The sequence below is a fragment of the Carex rostrata genome, chromosome 29 (assembly GCF_964058835.1).
Source record: "Carex rostrata chromosome 29, lpCarRost1.2, whole genome shotgun sequence".
Classification (NCBI taxonomy): domain Eukaryota; kingdom Viridiplantae; phylum Streptophyta; class Magnoliopsida; order Poales; family Cyperaceae; genus Carex; species Carex rostrata.
The window spans coordinates 5,178,229-5,198,535 of NC_135946.1; the positions used below are offsets into that span (position 1 = coordinate 5,178,229).

Consider the following 20,307-nt stretch of genomic DNA (forward strand, 5'->3'; position numbering starts at 1 on the left):
TGCATGAATTTAGGGGTGGCAACGAATCAAACTGAATCGAACTTATCCTAGTTTGAATTTGATTTGAATAGATTCGAACCGAACTGGATTTGATTTGTTTCGAATTGAACTAATTTTGAATCAAATTAATTGCGAACTACACATTTTTTGAATCGAAGTCAAATCGAATTACGAACTAAATTTTTTTTTTAGCAGCCCTTGTTATACCGGTAGTTTATACATTAATTTTCTTCTCACGGAACAAAATTCGCACGCCTTCCTTTTACCTTTCATGAATTCACACTAATGGATTATGGGCTAATTCAAGATTTCCTTACCTTTTACGTTGTTGGATTGATTAAAATCACGGCATGGACCTAGTTAAATGGAACTTATTCCGTTATTCATTTGTTACGTTGCTAAAATATTTTTCCTATTATAAGTTACCATTATATTAACAATTTTGAGCTGTGATATAAGTTTGGTTCCTACATTATTAAAATTAATGGTTGAATTCATTAGTTGTATTATTTGAGATTCGAACCTAAATAATTCGTGAATCAATTTCGAACGAATTATACCCAATTTAAGTTTAATTTGAATAAGATTTGAACCGAACTAGGTTTGATTTGTTTCAAAACAAACTAATTTCGAATCGAACTAAACTCAAATTAAACTCAAATCACTCAAATTGAATCACGAACTACGAACTTTTTTGCCACCCCTACATGAATAATCTATTAAATAGAATGGAAAAATTGTGCCGTGTCGTGACTAGCATGCTGTTATTTTTGTTATATGTGTTGCCGTGATCAAGTTAATTTTTCACGTGTTGTGTAGATCAAAATAATGAAGGATGGTCACAACAAGTAAATAATTATGCCACGTTAATCACATCGTGACCAAGTCGTGTTTTGATTTGCCACGTTAGTTATCTTCAATCATATTTAACTATTTTTTTCATAATGTAAAATTATTTATTGACAAAAATTCAGAAAATTTCCTAAAAAAATATGAAACGATTCTTCGCAATTTTAAAATGAAGAACTAATGTTAAAAAATTCGTGCCATGCAGTATCTCGCGTGTGTCGGTGTCGTCTTGTATCATTTTCCGTGTCATTCTATGTCCTAATTCGTGTTGTATCGTGTCTTTTTTGCTGAGAACTGATGACGATAACCAATATGCGAGTCACAACACATAACCATACACGTTAGGGCTGTAAATGAGCCGAGTTTGAGCGAGTTACCCCCAACTCGAACTCGGCTCGTTTAATAAACGAGCGAGCCAACTCAAGTTGAGATGATAATAACGAGTTGTAGAGCCAACTCGAGTTGGCTCACAACTCGTTTATAATTCGTTTAACCAGTGATAGTATTACAACACAAGTTCAAACATATTTTGCACGAATCTCAAAGCACAAATAACAGTCTAGAGATTCGGATTTGATTAATTTGGGATTTATTGTGACCAATACTATGTAACTTTATGTAACTCGAGTTATAAATGAGTGAGTTGGGGCCAACTCGAACTCAGCTCATTTATTAAACGAGTTGGCCAACTCAAGTTGTAAATGAGTGAGTTAAAGCGAGCTGTAAATGAGCGAGTTACGAGTTCGAGCTCTTTTGCCCATCCCTAATACGTGTCGTTCCATTTCGTAGACGTCTCGTTCCGTGCTCTGACGTACTATTTTTCTCGCTCTATCTATTATTAGTAATAAATGAAAGTCTTATCTATTATTAGTAATAAATGAAGGGTGATGATGTGTTTGATAGGGAGTAGAGAAGAGAGGAATTAATGAGTATCTTTCACCATCTCCATCTCGTGGCATCATTGATAAGCATTATATATATATTCCTAGCTAGTTAAACTAAACTACATCTCTTAGATTAAAATATTATTAATACTAGATTAAAAGTTGAATTAAGATAAGACAGCAACGGTGTGAGTATCCCACCTCTGTTTTTTAAGTAACTCAAGCTTCCACCTCAGCCCTAACAATTACACAACAAACAAACACAACTTTACATAGGTAGAAATTTTATACAATCTACTAAAATTTGATCCACATAAAATATTACTTGCATGTCGGTATTTTATCACACCGACCTAAGAGTGTTCAACGGTTCAGTTCGATTCAATTTAAAATGAACTAAATTAAATAGATAAATTAAAGTTTTATTCGGTCTTCAAAAATCAAAGTAAAGTAGAATAAAAATCGAACCGAACAAACCGAAGTAAATTTGTATTTATTCGATTGAACCGATATAAAATATTAATCATAAAAATAACCATGTTTTGTGAAAAAAAAATAGTTTCTTAAAAGATGAATATAAAAATATTGATTTTGAACTGAGAAAGCAATATACAATATGTAGTTTTTGAATTTTTTTTTTAAATATTTGATTTGGGCTGGTAATGAGGTTTAAAAATTTAGTCAATTTGATCTAACCGGTTTTTAAATGTCTAAATTGAACCGAGCCAAATTATTAAACTGGTTTTAAAAAATTAAACCGAACAGATCCATTTTACCGTAAAAACCAAACTCTCTCGGTTTAATTTAAAACCGATTAAATTAACCGGACCTGATGAGATGAACACCCCTACATTGACTTCTTTTTATCTGTAGCATTTTAAAAAAAAATATCATCTACGATATCATTTCTAAAACGCTGACAATGACATCAATAATTTATTATACAATTTACATTAAGAAAAAATGTGACTTGAATTTATTACATCACTCTTGGGTTAAGGTTATTAAATATGGATGCTTCAAAAAATGTATCATTTTTTTAAATAATTAAAATCATACCGACAAAATAACAACAACAATATACACAATTAGATATCAATGATTTAAATTATTATTATAATATTAATATGGTTTCTTAACTTATTGTTTTTGTGGACTACAATTGTACAAATACCATGATCTTATCTTTGTAGTATTATTGTTCCTACAAATTATTTCCATTACAAAAATAAATAAAAAATATTAAAGAATAAGCATGTATGTGGGCACACACTTCACTCTAAAATTAAATTCCAATCAAACTCATTTTGCAATTTATTATTGAGTCTCCTTATTGATATATTGTCACTATCATTAGACTATAGTCTTCATAACAATAATTTTTCAGAAAATAAAAGGAAATATTTACATAAATTATTAATATATGACCCGGCCAACTTTGTCCATCTCTGAAATTCCAATTTGTAATTAGAATTAAAATCAGAGTTTAAAATAGACTAAAATATTTGAATTCTTATTAGTAATTAAAATTAAAAATTAGAGTATTATTTTTTATCTAGTTTAATTAATGAGTCTGAACCTAATTAGCTATTTAAACCACCACTGGTTCTTAATAAATGATAATTGTCACTATCATTAATTAGACTATAGTCTTCATAACAATAATTTTTCAGAAAATAAAAAGGATTGTACCAATTTAGAATTGTGGGAAAAATGATGGGCTTAGAATTGCGTAGGCGAAGAGGAAAGGTCTACATCAGCAGCCGTCGCGTGTTACAGATCGCCACCTGGCACTTTTCTATCCCTCATCCTTGTCGGTGCACTGCACCCAGTTTTGGCAGGCCACTTGGCACTGTGAGTAGTGGACAGATCCCTAGGACAAATCAATCGGCCTAAAGATCAAATAGACCTGGTCTACCATTAAAAACATATACCGCTTACTGTGTGCAATGTATTGATGTGGAAAAAAATTATATTAGTTGATTCTTAATATATTACAACAGATTATGTTGTTGTAAGTAAAATTCTATTATTCTCTTTGACTAATTTGAAAAATATATAAATGTCAAATTTTATAATTTTTTTTGAGTTAAAATATTTGCAGGTTCATAAGGTTTAGAATTGCAACATGGATCGAAGAGGTTTTTCTCTGTCTTTTTCGCAATTCCGACTGCATTGTTATCCCGATGTATGCTACGGGTTCAAAATCAATATCTTATCCTTACAAACTTTTTGAAAAAGATCAAATACTGAAATCAGATAATTAAGTGCCGAGATATATCCATTAAGATTTGTAAATTCAAAACATTATCAAAATAGGCAATTATTGTTCAAATATTATCAGTTAGTAACTAAATAAATTTATTTATTTATTTTCATATTTTTGTCTAAGTATATATTACATAATATATATAGAATGCTCTGCGTGCAATAGTTAATATTTGTAAACAATTAGAGATTTTAGTGATTTAATCTTTAAAAAATGCAATTATTATCCAAATATTTCTTCTGCTGACTAAACATGCAAGCAAAATTGAAAACCCAAATTAAATTTGTATGCAAAACTTTTTAAAAAAGATAAAACCAACATTATAACCAATAACCGGATAATAATTAGAAATTAATTTGTATGGGCAAATTATTAAGCAAGTTCAAAACTAGTAGAAACTAAAATATATTTTAAAAAAATAAGAGCATGTGAATTTGTCCAATACCAACTTTATAAATTATAAACATACTTTCACATTTTCAAACAAATCAAATTAACTATTTGTACACCGAATCCACCAAAATTACACCATGCCAAAAAGTCAATAATAATTAAGTATAATTATTTAAAAAAAAAAAACCGCCGACCTAAATTCTCCCAAATAATCAGTGGTTTAGCAAATGGGGTTAATGTGAAGTGGGTCCCACTATAATTACTGACGTGTCATGTAGTTGCTTTGGGAAAGAAGGATGTTACCCAACCAGAGAATGCCACTGTTGGTCGTTATGAACATATTCAAGGGGGTCACTGACTTGGGGTGGGATAGCAAAGCTGTCGTTTTCTTCAACTCCAGCTAGAAATAAGAGTATAAGGCACCTTTTGAGCGCTTTCGTAGCCCCAAAAATTTGACCCCCACAACAGCACCAGTGGGTTGGTTTGTACGCAAGCTCAACCCTTGCACAGGTGTCATATTTATGATTTTTATGAATCGAGATAAAACATTTTAATTAAATTTTCTTACACCTATTGTTATTATTGGAGCAGAATAATATTTTTTTTGGATAATATTAGTATATTATGATAAATAAAATTGGAGATCAAACCAATAGAATTTGAATGAAATGATGCTTTTATAAAATTAATTTTAAGATGAGGATCTTAATGTGTAAGTGTTTGAAAATTTAAAAGAATTGAGTTTGAGATGAGGATTAAGATTTTATACCCAACCACTGAAAAATGATCCATTTACAAAATAATGATTCGTAATGTCTGAACACAATTTTCAAGAAATCTTATTCTTAAAAAAAGTTATAGTTGTGAAATGACAAACAATAATTAAGTATCATAATCAAGGTTATAAATTGTAATTATCGCGTCATCGTGAGATGGTTTTAAAAAAAACTATCAAGAATAACGTAGTTATAGCGAAATTTATCCTAAATAGCATTTTTTTTCTTTCCAAAGTTATATTCTATAATTCTACTAATTATCAACATTATTTAAAGTCTTAAAGAGCAATAAGTAACACCAAACTGATTAAGAAATTATAACATTCATATTAAACCAGTACAAAGTTCAAATTATTATTTTATATTTCTCTTGTAATATCATAAACTATATAATGTTTTCTATTCAAAATAACATAAGCATCATGATATAAACTAATTATTTTTTTACATTCAAAATAACGTAAGCATTATATATAAACTATCTATATTTTTCTATTTAAAAGCCAAAGTAACATGGGCCTTGAAAAAATTTGGTCGAATTTTTTTAGTTTGGACCATGAAATAAAAGCCTACGTAGCATAGCGTGTGCTATTTGCGCTATACGCTACGCGCTATAGCAATTATAGCTGAAATAACACACTTTTATTACATAACTTAGCATTTAAAGTCTAAAAACGCAATAGCACCACTATAAAGTGCTATTTAGAACACTGATCATAATCTGTATCATTATTAGCGTTCTTACCATCATCAATATCATCATTAGTTGATCACTAAATGCATCACCATCATTATAATTGTTATAGAAAATATGAAAGGAATTAGGAGTCTAATAGCAAATTAATGAGTCCGACTAGTATGACATCAGTGTCATTTCAGTCAATATAACACTAACTCTAAAACCTATTGAATCGACTTCAAACGAAAAATTCAAACCGATCTACTTCATTAGTTGTGCATTTATATGCAAAATTTATAATTGTTTAGTTTATTTAGTATTAAGTCAAGCGATCAAATGTGAGAGTTTTTAAGTTAATTTTAATGCATTCATTTTTCAACATTTTTGACCGCTTAATTTGATACTAAAGTAACTCAAAAATATATAAAATTGACATGTAAATGCATCACTCATATAGTAAATCACTTTGAACGGTTTGGATTTATCGTGTGAAATCGGTCCGATAAATTTTGGAGTTGGTATCATATAACATTAATGTCATACTAACCGGACTCCACATTAATTAGACATTAATTAGTTCTTGTTAAGTAAGATTGAAAGAGTTGGGGACGCATAGTAAAACTTACAAATCAAATATCTTTTATTGTAAATTTCACAATTGCCATTATTAATTTATTATTTCTCTATGATTAATGATTTTATCCCAACCTGACCTGCTGACCTGGCACCACCTCCTAATAAAAACCCAAACCCGAAACAGAGACCAAGAGAAAAAAAAAAAAACTAAAACAATAAACAAAACTATGGAGAGAGGAGGAAGAGAAGCGTGTTGTTCTCCAAAAGAAGAGCAACCCACCACCGGAAGCCCTCCTCCACCACCTCCACCACCGGAAGCCACCACCTCCCGCCACTACAGAGGTGTCAGGATGAGAAAGTGGGGCAAGTGGGTAGCTGAGATCCGCGAACCCAACAAGCGTTCCCGTATCTGGTTAGGTTCTTACGCGTCTCCTGTTGCAGCAGCAAGAGCTTACGACACGGCGGTGTTCTACTTGAGAGGTCGATCAGCGCGCCTCAATTTCCCTGAAGAGATAGAACACGAGTTGATAACGGATCCGGGTTCGGGTTCGGTTTCGGGTGAGGGTTTGTCGGCAGCGTTGATAAGGAAGAAGGCGACTGAGGTGGGGGCCAGAGTAGATGCGATGCATGCAGCTGGAATAGAGGCGAGGAGAGATGAGAATCGGATTCGGGTACAGCAAGAAGGGGAAGAGAGAGAAAGAGAGAGAGATCAGAATCGGATTCGGGTTAGAAACCGGAACCCGGATCTGAACCAGGCTCCAAGCCCGGATAGTTCGGATTTGGAGCAGTAGTCAGTGCAAAAATAAAAAGAGAATTAATTGATTGTAAAGAGGAATTCTTGGTTAGGCTTGGTCTACTGTTATATTGATAGACCCAGAAGTGGTGTTCCAATCTCAAATCAGCAAAAATTCAGTATGTGTTCTCTACTTGTGTTCTTCTCAGTTCTTTTTTTTTTTTTAACCATCTGGTCAAAAACAATAAATAAAATTAACACAAACCTGTCAGTTCTGTTTATTGTTTTTGAGAAGATGGTAAGAAAAAAATTTGAATTTTAGAGAGATGATTAATGTAACAGTGGTGTGATTTTAGATTGGTGTATGAGGGAGGTAGTGGTGGACTAAGTCTAGCCAAGAATTTCAATTCATGGATAGTAGCTAGTGTCTATTTGGTTTGGTTTTTGTTTGTAACTTGGTGTCATGTGTACTTTACTACATGTCATTTTCTTTTTTATCTTTTGTTTTTTTTTTTGTTTTTTTTTTTTTTCTGTTAGGATAAGAAGGAAGTAGAGGTAGTTGGTTGAGTAAAAGAATTTGAGATGTTATTGTTTGAGAGACAGAAAGGAAGGAGAGAGAAAGAGAGAACATGGGGCAAATAAATGAAATTTTGAGGTCCCTATGGATGTCAGAAGTGTGTTTGTTGGTGTAACCTTTGCAATTGAGAAAAAAAGCAACTTTTTACTTATTTTTTTTAGATGTTTCTTTCTTTGCTTGTTTGTTTGTTTGTTTGTTTAGATGCTTTTCATGCTTCTCTTTTGTACTTGTCAAGTTTGGATAAATGGATTCAAGTTTCTTTCTGTACTTCTTCAATAAAAAAAATTGAGCATCTTGTTCTCTGATAAAAGAAAATGAGCACCTTTATGTACTTCTCCATTAAATTATGTATCATGTTTTAATTATTATTGTTAATTTTCAAATTTAAAATTTTTTTGAATTTTTTTTTCAAAAAAAATTAACCATGTGGAGATTAGTAAGTTCAAACGAATTCTTCCGTAATGCGTAAAATTGTGGAAAAACGTAATTGTTAAAATTAATAAGGTTAATTACAGATCACATATTTATACAAATGTACAAATATATAACCCAAAATCAGGCAATTTTTATTTTTAGTAATTCACAAATTTATTCTTAAATAACATATATGATTGAACATTTTTTTTTATGCACTAATAGGCTTAGTTATTTAAAATCTCATAGAAAATTTTGAAAGGAAATGATTTTTTATATTTAATCCATTTCTACAACCATCTAATTTAATTTTATTTATTTATTATTGACAGAATAATATTCCAATTACTAAAAATAAAAGAACTAATTAAAAAAACACCGACCTATTGGGGAATTGTGTCACCCAATCAAGGGAAGGTGGGGGTGTTTTTCATTTTTAAATTTTTATTTGTGGAAAATAAAATCATAGTGGATGTTGCTATCTTCTTTTGATTAGTCGGTTTAGCCAGTAATGGAAAGGTTGTCATAAATTTTGTCTAAAATTAATTAATTATGTCTCCTTAGTGCTATATATCTAGGTTGGTGTGGCATGTGTGTGGCTCAATAATATGACAATAATTATTCAAATAGAATAATTAGGTGTGTCAACACCTGTAGTGTACCTTATTTCAACATTTTTTTTTTTCAAAATAAATGTAACAAGTACTAAATTGCACATCAATAAAAATAATATGTATACTAAATGTTGGCAAATGTGGTTGTGTCATATCATTAAAAAATTGGTGTATTTTGACAAATTTTGACATTTGTAATTTTTTGGGGTTATTTCACAATTGTAATTATCATAAAAAAAAATTATGTAAATATTTGACAATAAGTTACTAATATGATATAATGAGAATCAACTTTTGATCTAATAACTAAGACATATACTCTGAGTGAAAGATTGCGGGTTTGCAATCTGACTGATAAATCACTTGCCGATATTAAAATTTGGAAGACTTGAATCTATCTTTATTTTCTTAAAAATACTAATATGATATAACAAGTTTAAAGTCATAAACATTGAAAGGGAAATTTCCAATAACATATCATATTTTTATATATATTTTAAATACATGTAAATCTGTGCAGAGTGCAAACGCAAGAAACCAATTTTTTTATTAATACCATTTAAAAAAAAAAAACACACCTTTGAAATTGAAGAATTCGAAAAATACCGTAACTTTCAATTTAATCTGCAGTCTCATTCTTGGAGGCCGCATATTAAATTGGAGGCCCCCAAAAATCTAAATATCAGTATATTACAATTCATTTTTGAATTTTTGGGTGCCCTCCAATTCAATAATCTACGGTCTTTCGAGAATAGGGCCGCAGATTGGCGGCCTTGGTATTTTTTGAATTCTCCATAATTTATGTTTTTTTTAGAGTGATATTAATAAAAATTGCGGCACAAGAAATGAAGAAAGTCTACTCTTAGAAGGGAAAAAAAGCACGACATGAAGAGTTGCATAGTTGGTAGCCATTAAAAATCCTTGAACATGTCGGTGACATTTTAATTGTGGTCGGTTAATCATAGAAGAATAAAAAGAGGAGAGAGAGCTGAGAGAAAGGAATGGAATTTTAAAAAAAAATAAAAAATAAAAAATTTGCAAATGTCAATGAGACGTGCTGAAATTTAGCAGGGATGGGAATCTAACTTCTTCTCTGTTTTTGTGTCTTTTTGCCATTTCAATTTCTTGTAGCGGGTCATTACCTCACCCATTTTTTTTCTTATAAAAAGAATTTTCTTTTGTTTTATTTTGGATTAAGGTGGCCAAAAATAACCACCACCACCATTTCATACAAAGATTGGTACATTGAAATGCATCTTAAAAAAATTCAAATGCATTTGGTTTTTTTAGAACTTTGGAAGTTTAGTTGGAAAAGGTTTTGAATATGTATTTTTTTACAAAGGAAAATGTCTAAAATCATATCATATTATGCGTAAATTCTTACAGAGTGAGTCAGATTTGTATTTTATTTTGAAATTAATATACTTATTCATGTTCTTTTAACAAAATATGATTAATTTTGTTTGAATACAAAAAGCAAAAGCACGACATAGTTATAAATGACTACATTTTCAAAATCCAGTATGACATGTATATATATATGGTATGGAGCAAAATATCATCATTAAATTTTAAATTTTGATGTTCGAGTTGAGCAAACTTTGCTTCAAAATTTAATTATGAAAACAACTCAAATGTATTTAAGATGGTTAGCTCATGTGTCAAGGCGATGCCGGTTCAGTCCTCGATCAATTTGAACTACGAAAAAAATAAAAATAAAATAGTAATGTGTTTATAACTCGTTACATGGATGGTAACATAGCAGCATATGTATAAAATCTAGAACATTAGCAAGGAAGAGATTAGATCATGTGGCAAGTACTAAAACAAAACAAATTATTGCTCAAACTTAGATAACATTTGGATTAAAGTAAAATAATTAAATGTACCAGTACAGCTGGTACGATGATATGTGCAGTGTTCACATATCCAAATTGGTTGTTGCCTTAAAAAAAACAAATTTTAAATATGACAACAGGCTGTTAGTTAGCTCAAATTATTTGCTCTTCAAGTTGCTTTAATTTATTCTATGCATTTGTTGGTTGACTAACTCAAACCATTAAAGATTACATTTCATTAAATTTTTTTTTTGTCAGTACAAAGTACCGTTATGGGCTGCTAAAGACCTCAACAGAAATTAGTATCTAATTAAATGATCTCTTCATTTATGTAAACATCAAGAGAGGGGAAAAATTGTCAAAATTTGTCGGTTGATTTTATTTGATCATGAATCATATTGATTGATATATATATATAGAGGTTGGTATAGAGTGCTTTGTCATATCAAATGTGTTTTTACGATTTTGAAGTTTAAAACATTGATTTGAAATGATAAACGTGTTCTCCATATTAGATTGTGTTTGGATAACAAATTTTTTATTTTTTGAAAACTTTTTACTCATTTTTTCGGATTTTTTTAAATTACTGATTTAAAATTGTTAAAATAATAAAAAAATGAAAACGGTGATTTAAAAAATTCCAAAAATTATAGTAAAATTTGGTCTCCAAGTTTATTTTAATATGGAGAACACGTTGAGCACTTCAAATCAACTATTTGAACTTTAAAATCGTAAACCTCATCAACATAGCCAACCTCGATATATGTCATATGAGGAGGGATCAAGTTACAACAACCATTTTCTACATTTTCAAACTCCAAATCGTCGATCCAAACCATTAGATATAATCTCTACAATAAAATGTGATTGGAGACCAAATTTTACATTTTTTGGAATTTTTTTACTATTTATTAAGATGGATACAAAAACTAGTCAAATTCAGACCATTGAATTTTCTACCCATCTTAATAAATAGTAAAAAATTTCAAAAATGTAAAATTTGGTCTCCAAACACATTTTATTGTGGAGATCACATCTAACGGTTTGGATTGACGATTTGGATTTTGAAAACGTAGAAAATAGTTGTTGTAACTTGATCCCTCCTCATGTAATATATTCAATTAATTAGTTTTTGTGAGCTTAATAAATAGTTATTTGAGATTTAATTCTATTGGCACCAATCTGATAGTAAAATATTTTGACATTGATTCCTCCCTTAAAAATATTCTCTAATATTTCATGTGCCTCTTGTGTCTTCCAGAATTTGAACTTATTTTTTTTTAAAACCATGACTATGTCTGTACTTGACATTCTGTTCATATGCGCTTTATTTTAATGTGAAGAATTTGTTTATAATTTAAGTATTTAGCTTTTTACAAAGTCTATAAATTATATATTATGAAAGTTAGATGTAAGTTAGAAATATCATATTTTGTGTAAAAGAAACTTTTAGCCACATTTTGTTCAAACTTGACACTAGAAAAATTGAATCCATTGGCACCAATATTAATAGAGGAGAAATCTACTTACACTGTTTTTGGTGACAACTGATTACACCTTATATTTTTAAAGTTTTCAACGTTCAAACAGTCGATTCAAATCGTTCAACATGATGGATATATTAAAATGTGCTTGCAGATCAAATTTTACATTTTTGTTTATTATTTATTAAATATTTTACAAAATCGTTCTTTTCAGGCCATTGAATTTTTGTACTCATCTTAATAAATAATAAAAATAAAAGTGTAAAATTTGATCTGCAAGCACATTTTAATATATCCATTATGTTAAACGATTTGAATCAACTGTTTGAACTTTAAAAATATAAAGTGTAACCCGGTGGTCACCAAAAAACAATGTAAATGGATGCCTTCAAATATTAATAATAATGTTATTATTATCATTATTATTTCATTATTGGAGAAGAGGCGTTATGGGTTGGATCACCGACATGAGAAAAAAAAAATGGAGCGATAGCAACTGCATGTTTTATTTATCTATGCATTGTTTATTTATTATTATCACCACAAATTAATTAATAAGCTATTTATTGTTCTTAGTCTTAGAGTGTTATTAAGCACCACATGAAAGCAACATGATGACATGATTTCATTAATCAATCAACCCCTTTCAAATAACTTTAAAGAGCAATTAGTCTTCATTACTGCAATTATTTATTCATTCCTTCATAAACCCATAAGTTTGATTTTCTACAAACACAACCTTTAAAGCGCCAAATGCAACCAGAGGTGTTCATCGGGTCCGGTTTAATCGATTTTAATTAAATTGAATCGAGCAGAGTTCGGGTCAAACGGTTTAATTTTTTTTTTTTTGCTAAATAGATTGGTTCGGTTAATTTTTTATAACCGGTTTAATAGTTCAGTTCGGTTTAGAAATTTTAAAACCGTTTATGCCGAATCGACCAAAAATTTCAAACTCATCACCCGTCCTAACCAAAACTTTAAAAAAAACTAAAAAATTACGACATATATATATATATAGAGAGAGAGAGAGAGGTTGGCTAAGATCAAAGTGGTAGTTCCTGAGCTTTGGTGCTACCAATTCGTTTTTCAATTTTCAAATTTCAAATTTCAAAACGTCGATCCGAACCGTTCAAGTTGAACGGTTCGGATCGACATTTTGAACTTTGAAAATTGAAAAACGAATTGGTAGCACTAAAGCTCAAGAACTACCACTTTGATCTTAGCCAACCTCTCTCTCTATATATATATATATAATCAAGCAATATATATATATATATATATATATATATATATATAGAGTATGGCTAACGCGCTTCCTCTAGCATATGGGCCGAAATGCTTCCGATGAAAATTTGAAATTTCAAAATCCAAAAAGTCGATCTGAACCGTTCATCTTCTTCTCCATATTAATATCTGCTTGGAGACCAAATTTTACATTTTTCTGAAATTTTTTACTATTTATTAAGCCATTTTGAAAATCGCTGATCCAACGGTAGCTTCTGATTTTTACTGTTTGGTAAGCCACCGTTGGATCAGCGATTTTCAAAGTGGCTTAATAAATAGTAAAAAATTTCAGAAAAATGTAAAATTTGGTCTCCAAGTAGATATTAATATGGAGAAGGAGATGAACGGTTCAGATCGACTTTTTGGATTTTGAAATTTCAAATTTCCACCGGAAGCATTTCGGTCCATATGCTAGAGGAAGCGCGTTAGCCGTACTCTATATATATATATATATATATATATATATATATATATATATATTGCTTGATTAAGTTTAAAAACAGTTAAACCGATCCAGACAAAAAATTTAAATCCATCTTTAAAAAATTCCAAAAATTAACAAAAAAAAAATGTTTATTTTTATGGTTAATATTTTATTTCGGTTCAACCGAACAGATCGAAATTTACTTTGATTTGTTCGATTCAGTTTAATTTTTGAAAACAAAAACAAAAACTAATTGTCTATTTTAATTTGGTTTGAACCGAAACGAACTGATGAACATACCTAAATGCAGCACTTCCCTGAGTCTGCATCGTCTGCATTAACTCAAAAGAGCATCTTTTTAGTTAATACATATCGACCGTCTGATTGTAAACGGAGCTCATCCAGCCCCCTACCTAAAATATAAGGGGTATTTAATATTGAGGAGGGTTCAAATGCCTCCATGTTTTTGTGCCTCCATCATGCCTCCATCTCTCTCCATCATTTTCAAAGTTCAAACAGTCGATCCGAACCGCTCAATCTAACCTCCATACTAAAATATGTTTGGAGACCAAATTTTATATTTTTAGGAATTTTTTTACTATTTTTTTAGATAGATACAAAAATACTGTTTTTAGATGGTTCAGATTTACTGATTTTGTACCTATCTAAAAAAATAGTAAAAAAATTCCTAAAAATATAAAATTTGGTCTCCAAACATATTTTAGTATGGAGGTTAGGTTGAGCGGTTCAGATCGACTGTTTGAACTTTGAAAATGATGGAGAGAGATGGAGGCATGATGGAGGCACAAAAACATGGAGGCATTTGAACCCTCCTCTTTAATATTAGTGCCGATCTAATTCACACGAATCTTGAAATTGATCGGACAGTCCAGATATATTAACTAAAAAAATTCTTTTTTTGGGTGAAGGCAGAGGATACGAATTCGCTTCGCTGGCTTCCTTTCGAGAAACACATACTGGCCGTACATCTCCATCATCATCAAAAGTGGACGGCTTAGATTTATCAAACTTTTAATGAAAAGGTTGTTATTATTTATTACTTATTACCTCGTAACTTTGTAACCCATTCATTGCATAGAAATTTATAAATAAGCAGATGAAATGGGAACAGACGCAACACGTGTCGAGCGAGAAAGCAGCACGCTTTTCCACATGGTGGGGGCCCACAAGCAACCTATAACGTACCCTATATAATGTTGACTGGCGTGCACCACAACTGTCAACTTGACTTGGAACGTTTTCTTGACCGTTGGATGGTTCACAAATGGAAGATATGGAAGGAGATGCAACGTCAGATTGTATTTAGCTGTCTTCCAACCTCAAAGGAATTCGTACCCTCTGCATTAACTCAAAAGGGAATCAACCTCAGATTATCATTGGATGGTCTACAAGACTACAACCAATACTGGCGCCTATTTCTGAATTTTTGTTGGATCTCAATTTTGTCTATCTCTCAATCTATCAATCTTTAGTTTAGTGGTAAAGGCAATACTCTTCGGACGTGTTTAACGCTCTCAGTGAGAATAGGAATAGAAACTGAAAAATTACTGTTTATGTAGAAAAAAAAATTCAGTCTGAGTGAAATTTTTTTTTCCCACGTGAATAATATCACGTCGAACATGCCTTTCATGTGAAAGGTTGCAGGTTCAAAACCCGAATAAGAAAATTCCTTTTAGATATTAAATAGTTTGAAGGTCGAAATTTTTGATATTTTCAATTTCTATATTCAAGTTATTTAAAATTATTATTTTGAACTTGAAAATGGATGAAAGTATTAAATCGTTTTGAACTAGTTAGTTGCTTAAATTGTTTGTAATATTTGTTTAAATAGTTGCTCCTTATAAAGTTTTTGTTTGTTAATATCTTCTATTATATATGTCTTCATTATTTTTAAATTAGTTCGTTGCAGTCATATGCTAACTTTTAACTTGACCATTTTATAAAATTGTTTGGAAATAAAATATATCTTTATTTTAAAGAAAGAATGTGCTAGCAATTTTAGTTTTTAATAATAAAAAATGATAATAAATTATATGAAAAATTAATAGCAATTAACATCTCAAAATAATATGTATAGCTCATAGCTAGATATGGCAACAAACATGTTTGTTTAATGATAGAGATAATAATTAAATGATGATTATGTCTAAATATGTTTCTTAAAATATATGTATGATTACTCAAATGTCAACTTCTTTATTTATTTATATATGTTTTTTAGTATAGCCCATGCATGTTGTACTTTTATACAATCTAAGCAAGCAAACAACTTGTTGGAAACTTAGATGTAGGATTTATAGAAATAAATATTACATGAGGTACTAGTATATAACATGAACAAAACAAAAAGAATATAACCTATCAATTTCTTTATTTCTTTATGTTTTTTAGTATAACCCATGTTGTACTTTTTTGCAATCTAAGCGAACAACTTGTTGGAATAAATATTACATGGGTACTAGTATATATATATATATATAACATGAACAAAACAAAAATAATAAGAGAGAGATAGATATAGACAATAAATTCCTTAATATATTGTAAAAGACTTGGCTTATGAAAGCATGGATATATGTGACAAGTACACCAAGAAAATATATTCGGTTAATGATTGAGAGAATCATCGTTGGAAGTAGTAACAAGGTTTAATTAATTAATTCCACTAAAAAACAAATTAAGAGACGTGGGAAATAGATAAGTTAGGCAGCCGGGCACCAACAAACCCCCAAATTAATTAATTCAAAATCATAATTTTTTGTCTCTCCTTCCTTGCACTACATATATCTCAAAAAAGTAATGAACCCCCATCCCCCCCTATATTTTAGCTAATAACTTAATTACTTGACCAAGAATAAAAAATATAATATTGTTCAGAACTAGGGGTGTTCATCGATTCGGTTTGGTTGAAATCGAACCGAACTAAGCAAACCAAAGATATAATTAGGTTCCAAAAATAGAACTGAATTGAACTGATTTAGTATTGCAACCGAACTGAATTGAACCAAAGTTTTATTTCTGTTTGTTCGGTTCAAACTGAAATATATTAAAATTTTTATTTAAATCAATTGATTTATAATAAATCAAAGTATATTAAGAAATAAACAGAAGTATTAAGAAATAAATCAGGATATTAAGAAATAATCCAAAGTATTTAAAGCAATTGATTAATAAATAAACTGGGGCAATCCGGACCAAATTCATAATATATAAAAGTTTAGTCGGTTCGATTATTTCAGTTTTGAAAATTTCCAAATCAAACCAAATCGAAGTTATAATTTGATTTTAAAAAGCAAACCGAATTGAATCATTAAACCAGAAAAATCAAACCATTTGGTCCAAACTAATTTGGTTCTGTTCAAAACCAACAAAACCGGACCCAATGAAACCCCCTATTCAGAGCTCTAGATTTTCAAAAACTTCTCCGTTGGGTTGGGTTAATTCTTATAATCAAAGTAATAGAGGCCTTTAAAAAAATCTGAAAAAAAATCCGATCCATTAGACACACAAAAAGCCCACAATATTTTGCTTTAATCAAAACCAATAGACAATGAAGCAAAGAGTACTAGTTTTTGGGCCATGTAACGGCTATTTGTTTGGAAACATTTTGGGCCTTATTTTGGGCTCTTAATAGGCCTTCAGAACTAAAGGTCAAAAAATGTTTTGTAGAGTCCAAATTTTTAAATCAATACTTCTTCAAATTGAAATAACTAAAAGTGTTCAAATTGATTTCAAATTAACCAAAATAGAAGACAAAAAAAATAAAGAAGAAGAATTAGAATACACAACTAAAGTCAATATTTATGTTATCTTGATGAGATCAGCACACAAAAGATATTATTGAAAAATGATTAGCTTATTAAATACATCAACATCTCAACTACTATTTACTGTGAACTGTCTAAAACAACACATCATATCAAGTTTAATATTTCACATGAGGTGATGGAAATGACATTTTACTTGATTGGAAAAATTCAAATTTTAATTTGACAGGATTCAAATGTTAGGTCTGTCAATATAATATTTAAATATCTATCATTTCACTATGCCAAAAAATTTAACATTTTCTCTTTGTTTTAACCTGCCACTTGTTTTGATTTATCATATAAAGTTTGCAAATTATACAAAAAAGGACATGTTTCTTTTAGAATAATTTTGTCAATTTTTACGTAAAATGAAATTAATGAAAAAAATTCAAAATTCAAAAAGAATTTGATAACTTGGTAGAAAAATATTTGAAAACTTCCTGGTAAACCTAAAGCCACAAAAAAAACACATAAAATTTTGAATTGTTAGTTCTTCAAATTAGAGTATAAATTTTGAAAAACTTCACAACAAGATTATGCTATAACAAACTTAAAGTGCAATAAATGTTTGTGAATTTTGTTAGATCTTAAAAATTAGAGTATAAAACCTGGAAAACTTAACAACAAGATAATTATACGCTAGAAAAATGTGTTTGCTATTTTAAACCAGACTCATAAATGTTTGAAAATTCTCGAAAAAACTATAGTTTTGGAGCATGAAAATTCGCTTGAAATAAAAAAAAAATCAGCTTAAATTAATGAATTTTCCGCAAAAACTTGTTTCCGCCTGATTTCAACAGATTCATTCATGCTAAATTAAACAAATCTATTAAATATATGCATTAAATTCTGCTTGAATGCATCAACAATTCTTGTGTATTTGTTCGTGTTACCAATCAATTTGGGTCAAATTTACGACCCTTAAATAAATTTCAATAATTGAGAGATAATCTCTTACACAAGTTATTTATGTGGGCATAAATTAGCTCGTCTCAAAATATTTAAATTTGAATTAAGGGAATTATATATTTTTAAAACTAGATTATAGAACATATTTAAAAAAAATAGCTGAAGTGAGGGAAATTGAAATTGGATGAAAAATCTTCAAGAATTGATTTAAATATCAAATATGCAATTTTTTTTTTAAAGTTAGAGCTAATTATAAAAATGCTTTGTTTTTTTTTTCTCTATGGCATGATAATTTTTCTTTCTTCATATTTAAAATTGTTGTTCACAAGTTGATATTTCTAAAAAAAACTAATTTAAAATTTATAAAATTTAAAGTCAAAACAAAAACTTATTTTGGTGCATAATTAAAATTATGTCTAATCAAATGCTAGATTAGTGCAACCATATATATACTTTAGACCCCCAAACCCAAGTATTTGGGTCAAAACAATAAACAACTTCTAGAAGCAATATATATATATATATATATATATATATATATATATATATATAGTATGAATCAAATTTTAATAATTTGACCCCAAAATAATAATAAAGGTTGTGATATGTTAGCAACCACGCATGAAAGGTGAGAGAGAATCTTAGGATAAGGCTTTGTAGTTGCAAAAAGGGGGCCCCAACCAACAAAAAGGCCTATTCAAACCTTGTTTTTACTTCCCAATACAGACAATATAAAATAATATATTTTCTATGTATTATACATTTATTAATAACGACACCAATCCTAATCAATTATCTATTAAATGGACGCCACCTCCGAGGATACCATGTGCTCATTATTTTTAAAATTCTCTACACGGATTAGCAATTTTTGGGTTGTTAAACATATTTTTGGAGTTGGCATTAGCACCTTTCTGAATTTTAATATTTTCATCTATACCCATATTTTTTAAAAAATTTAAATTGCTCATCTACTTTCATAATACTAAAATTATACATGTAATATATACAGGGCGGAGCCAGACTTTCAGGGTATGAGAGTCAATTATAAACAACTTTTATGCTGGAAATAGAGGTCAATTTTATAGTATTCATAATATTTTCATCTATACCCAAAATATTTTTAAAAACTTAAATTGTCATCTATTTTCATAATATTGAAGTTATACATGCAAATATGGGTGTTCATCGGATTCGTTTTAATCAGTTTTAAACCGAACTGAGATATTTCTGTTTAAATGATTCATTTTTCTGATTAAATGGATCAATCCAGTTCATTTTTTTAAAACCAATTTAATGTCTGGTTCGGTTTAGCAATTTTAAAACCGGTTAGATCAAACCGACAAAAATTTTAAATTTGTCTTCGAATCAAATACTCAAAAATTACTATATAATGTACATTGCTTGGTATAGTTTAAAACTGGTTAGATCAAGCTAAACAAAAAAAAATCCATCTTAAAAAAATAAAACAATTTAAAAAAAATATATTTATTTTTGTAATTAATCTTCTAGTTTCGGATCTAACCTAATTAACAAATCAAAAAAAAAAAATTTGAGTAAAAATGAGGGTCCTGCCCACATTTATATTGAACAAAAGGTTCCATTACACTAGGGTGGTAACCACCGAATTGAAATAGAAATTATGCTCAAAACAGTTGAGCCTAAAATAAATAAAAACAAAAATATGAAAGTAAACTAGTAAAGACAGAAAGTATAAATAAGCATCAGTGGAAAGATAAATTGAATGAATTTTCTACTGGTACATCACTGGTAC

The 20,307-nt window shown here is 29.5% G+C and overlaps 1 pseudogene across 1 annotated transcript; it reads left to right on the forward strand.

The window, feature by feature from the left end:
* Positions 1 to 6,612: 6,612 nt before the first annotated feature.
* Positions 6,613 to 7,354, forward strand: LOC144546466 (ethylene-responsive transcription factor RAP2-9 pseudogene; annotated as a pseudogene). The gene has a single exon (XR_013508790.1). The product of XR_013508790.1 is annotated as an ethylene-responsive transcription factor RAP2-9 pseudogene (transcript).
* The last annotated feature ends 12,953 nt before the right edge of the window (positions 7,355 to 20,307 follow it).